Genomic DNA, 5,127 nt, shown 5'->3' on the forward strand with positions numbered 1-5,127 from the left:
TGTTGTACTGGAAATATAATAATACTTCTATTGTGTTTTCTACTATACATACATAATAAGGAACTGCTGGTGATTAAGGTATCTAGCAAGTTACATATTTCAACCATCTGTTTAATAATGCAGCGCAACATCTGCGAATGCTGAGTGCATGCCGGGGCTGATGTTGTTTTCGCACACCTTTATATGACTGTTTGAGGATACCTAATTCCAAGACCTGGTATTAGATTTGATGTTTTTTTGGGTTAACTACTGACTGAAAATGGCTAATGGTAGGATAGGGGGGCTGGGGATTCGATATGCCAATGAATGTTCTCACAAGGATGCACAGTTTAACCAACCACTTGTGTGTGTGTGTGTGCGTGTGTCTGTGCAAGAGAGTGGGAGATGGGTCAAGGGTGGTCTGACTCATCAAAAGCATAGGGCCTTGGACTTTATGCCATTGGCACACTCTTGTTAATATTCATAACACTGCATTTGAGCCATCTTTATCAGTGTTTCATTTTATGAACCTTTTAATGTCAAATGAGTAAAAAAAAAATTCTCCAGAGGAATCAAAATAAATACATACACAATACATTTTTAAGTAATAAATTGCACAAAAATGTTGGATATAGCAAAAAAAAAAAAGATAAAAAATGTACATGTGCAAATTTGTATTTAATTTATTTCTTTAATTTTAAAGAAAATATAAACATATATAAGCACCCCAGTGTCAAAAACTTTGGCTTTTCTGTCAGTTATTTCATGGTTCAGGCTTTACAGGGTTAAAATGTTCAAAGATAAGTATGGTGGCTCATTGATGCAATGACTGGTGCAATCTCACTGTAAGACGGTCTCAAGTTTTGAAACCCACAGCTCTCAATTAAGGTCAGTGAGGGAATATGATTTTGATTTACTACAGGAAAAAAAAATACCCCAGTGGTTTGAAACCTGATATCACGTTACTGTTCAAATCATGAATGCGAAAGTCAACAAATGTTCACTCTTGCATGTCTTTCAAGGTTTGATCAAGCCATGTACAAATCATGCTGATGTTTTGAGTTACTCGTTTTACCATGTAGTAGCAGGTCTGTAGTAGAAAGTTTATTTTCATCCATCCATCCAAAAATGTTGCTGTCACATTATTTATATAGGAATACAATCACAACACAACCAGTTGACAACTAGTTGAGTTGAGAGCCCAACTGCAAAGAGACACAGTGACGGATTTTCCGAGTTAGAAGAAGAGTCCTGTTTATACTCTAGTCTCACTGAGCCATTAAGCAAACGCATATATTTTCTATACATAGTGTATAACATGAATATGTTTGTTGTGAAAAAGATAGTTGCAGTTTAGTTCATTCTTTAAGTGTGTTTTGGATTAAATAGACCAGAATCTTCATGCATTATTCCTTATTGCTTTCAGAAAACAGCATGAAAGCACCCTCCACACCGTGCATTCAAACGATCTGATTCATGTCTTTGGTTTGGTGGCTGTTAGCTGACAATCACTGCACCATAATTACTAGGCCAGATGTGTTTGTGCTTTCCAAGCTTCCTATTAGATATTCAAAAACAAATGATCGCCTGCACGACCATAACTATGAAAGCAGATTCTGATCTGCTTCCTCAAGGGTCCTGGAGGTCCAGCCATGATTTAGCTTTAATTCTGTGACCTTGAGTAGCCATCCAGCTTTGGGTTATGTCAAAGCTGTAAACCCACAGAATTATGCTTACAAGTCTACGAGAAGTTTTCAGTAGCACTGGTCATTAGGGATGGGTATTAATTTTCACCATTCCGATTCCATTTTCGATTCTGTTTAACGATTCGATTATTTATCGATTCTCTTATTGATTCTTATTTTTAAAAAAGGAGAACCCACAGGTTGATTAGCTTTGAACTTTGTTTTATATCTTATCTTTGAACAGACAGAAATGTAGGAGTAACATGACCTTACAAACCCAACAGTGAGATCTTAAGATGCCACGAGGACCCCAGAAAAAAAAAGGTTGTAAATGTAAAATAATAATAAAATAAATATTCTGTTGTAGCAATAACAAAGTATAACATAAATTATTCAGTGGCAATTACACAAGAATGTCCAGCAACATTTACACTCTCCTTTTTAAAAGTATATATGAGCTGGGCACTCAAAAATAAAACTATATCAGCCAGCAAAAAATACAATCAACTCAAGTCCAATGGAACAGTGCACTGTGCAATTCTGCATCCATCAACTATAGAGAATTAAAAATTATTTTGCAGAAATGTAAGCATATCTGCTTTTTCAGGAAGGATACGTGATCTTTCTGGACTTATGGTCTCTCCAGCTGTGGAGAACACCCTCTCAGACGGGGTGGAGGATGCCTGCACACACAGAAACCTTTCAGCCAGTGCTGACAGCCCCCTCTCTTGCTCCACCACCATAGGGCAGCGTTATCCTTGCAGGGGTTGGGGGTTTGGCTTCTATACAGCTGGATCTCCTGATCCACTCTGTGGCCCAGGGAAAGAACGGGATGCCGTTGTTGGAAGGACTGCAGCTTGTTGTCCTCTTCTTCAAAGAATTCCTCCAAGGCCGTTTTTCTTTGCTTTACTGGTGGCGCCTGAAATTAAATTGACATGATAAAAAAATAAGCAAAAAATGAACAATCAATGACATTTAAATTATCATCACAATGAACTAAACTTACATAGTCTTCTTCATCCTCATCTTCGAACAACTCTCCCTGTGTGTCTCCTTGCTCCAGGTGCTTGAGTAGAAAGTGACAAATAAACAAGCAAATCGAACTAAGTACCACAGCTCCATAGATGAAAGGTCTCACTCTCACAATGGAAATGTGCAACAATGAAAAACACTGTCATATTGAAATACCTCATCTGCTCCTGCCTCTGCCTTTGCTGCAATTGCTGCTTCCCTGATCCTGTGCCAGACTTCATCCTTCTCCACTTTGGATTTAAATCGGGGGTCCAAGATGGTGGCCTCCTCCAGGAAGCTCTTGATATCAGCGTCCTTACATTTTTAAGAGGGAGGAAAATGTGACATCATGACTGTCATTTTATTTATGATAAATAAATCATCAATTGTACCTGGTATCGTTTGGAAAGATCTTTCCAAATGTTCTCCTTTATGCTCCTTGTGAAGGCAGAGTCATCTTCTTGTACGGTGTAGTGTTACTGTAGCTTTTGCAGGATGGGCAAAATCTCACCACAGGTCGGACTTTTGTCACTGGACACTGCTAGTGTGGAGGTGTAGTGCTTCCGCATGAGTACCACAAACTCCTCTGCTTTTCTTAAGTCATCATTGCCCATTTTAGCCAGTCTGCAAAATCAACAAAACAAAAATACAACAGATATGTTGCATAAAACAAACAAAAATAAAACCTGAGTCCAAGTTAAGCCATATTATCATTATTTTTCAATACTACTCACCTTTCCTTTTCCATGGACTTTCTTATTTGTGGATCGATGGCTGCAGCCTGGATGGCAGGAAACTGCTCGCAGAATCTGTCCATCATCAAATACAAGGAGTTCCATCTGGTCTTTACATCTAGGAGCAGCATATGCTTGGGCAGCTCTGAGGGGTAACGCGTTCACAACTTAAATGCTAATGTAATATTCCTTATCTTAGTTTATAAATTTAATTTGATCATGATCTAATGATTATAATATACACAATCTTAAAAAACTATTACTATGCTTACTGAGCAACTCTTGCTTCTCCTTCAGGACCACTTTTGTCATGTGGGACCTCTTCATCCTTAAACTTTGACATTTCCTGACTTAGCCTACAATTAAACATTCACTTACCGAAACTCGGGGGCATCTACTGTGGCAAAAGGGTGCAAGCCTTTTACAACAAACTTAGTCACTGCTCGGTGACATTCGTCTATCCTGGCCTGTGTCATTTTACTTTTCCCTGCCTCTGTGAAAGGAGAAGCCACCTGTAGACTGCAGCGAGAACTGCCAGCATCTGAGCCAGACAGACTCTGTCTTTCTCTGTCGTCATGGTCATCTAAATGCAGCGCACAGTAATGGCAGGTTTTGTAATAAGGCAAAACGTGCTAACATAATATGCAATGCTAGTTGATTAGTTACCTGCAGTATTAACGGGAGAGGACGTGCAAACGCTAACGCTGCTGCTGGGTTGAGCTTTGCTAGTCCGGAGCGGATCAAAAACACGACATTCATTTAAAGCAATCACGTGTTTTTTGAGCAAATGCTTTTGCATATTCGTAGTGTTTCCTCTCTTTGATGAAATCTCTACTTTGCAAGTATTGCACGTTGCCCTGTTGTCATCCTTTCTCATAAAGGGTAACCAAACTTTTGAGCATTTGTGCCGCTTAGGCGCCGTGTTTCCTACTGAGTAAAAGACGCTATGCAACGTGGTGATGTCATTCGAGGCGTCTGGAATCGATAAGGGAATCGTTTGTAAAAATGGCAAACAATTCCAAGGAATTGAAACAGTGGGAACCGGTTCTCAACAAGAACCGGTTTTCGATACCCATCCCTACGGGTCATCCTTATATTGCTTGGTGTGCCTGAAATCTAGAAATTGTTAAAAACTGTCGGTAACTAATATTCTGTGATTGGTCTTATTTAAAATGACTTGGTTTTTTTTGTTAGTGTGGAAATGGCCTGATCATGGACTTAAATGGAATGGAGCGGAGTTCACAATGTCATTATAGTAGAAAATACATGTAGGTCATCATAGCTGAAGCAAATAGCAAACAGGTATCAGCTGCTCAATTGTTGAGTTTAATAACGACTGAAGTAAAAAAGGTTTTCCATCCCTCTCTCAGCATGTGGTGACATGTCAAAACCTTTGTTTTTATTAAACATGAGTGAACGCTAAACTTCATTTGGTTAATTCATATCAAAACTTACTGTTATGTTGGTAATGTTATAAAAAAATTGAAGCTAATGTGATAGCCAACATTTTATGTAAGACTGGAACATGTTATCTGGAATTTCACAATCATTTAAGTATTGGATTCAGACTGCTATTATGACAAGATGGCAAATGATTCTCAGGAACTGGAAGGCGCAGAGAGAGCCTCCTTATCAACACTGGGTGATTGAATTCTAGTGATGGGTCGTTCGCGAACGAAATGGCTCTTAGGCTACGTTCACACTGCAGGTCTTAATGC

At 38.9% G+C, this 5,127-nt stretch overlaps 1 pseudogene across 1 annotated transcript; it reads right to left on the bottom strand.

Annotated features, from left to right (window-relative positions):
- Positions 1-609: 609 nt before the first annotated feature.
- On the bottom strand, positions 610-4,768 carry LOC146685592 (uncharacterized; annotated as a pseudogene). The gene is made up of 5 exons (XR_014916918.1): positions 3,410-4,768; positions 3,068-3,299; positions 2,853-2,990; positions 2,671-2,730; positions 610-2,583 (listed from the first exon to the last, which is right to left on the bottom strand). The product of XR_014916918.1 is annotated as an uncharacterized LOC146685592 (transcript).
- Positions 4,769-5,127: the final 359 nt, after the last annotated feature.

The sequence above is a fragment of the Copadichromis virginalis genome, linkage group LG19, assembly GCF_057382275.1.
Source record: "Copadichromis virginalis isolate Kocher_CV1m ecotype Utaka linkage group LG19, C_Virginalis_male_GT1.1, whole genome shotgun sequence".
Taxonomy (NCBI): domain Eukaryota; kingdom Metazoa; phylum Chordata; class Actinopteri; order Cichliformes; family Cichlidae; genus Copadichromis; species Copadichromis virginalis.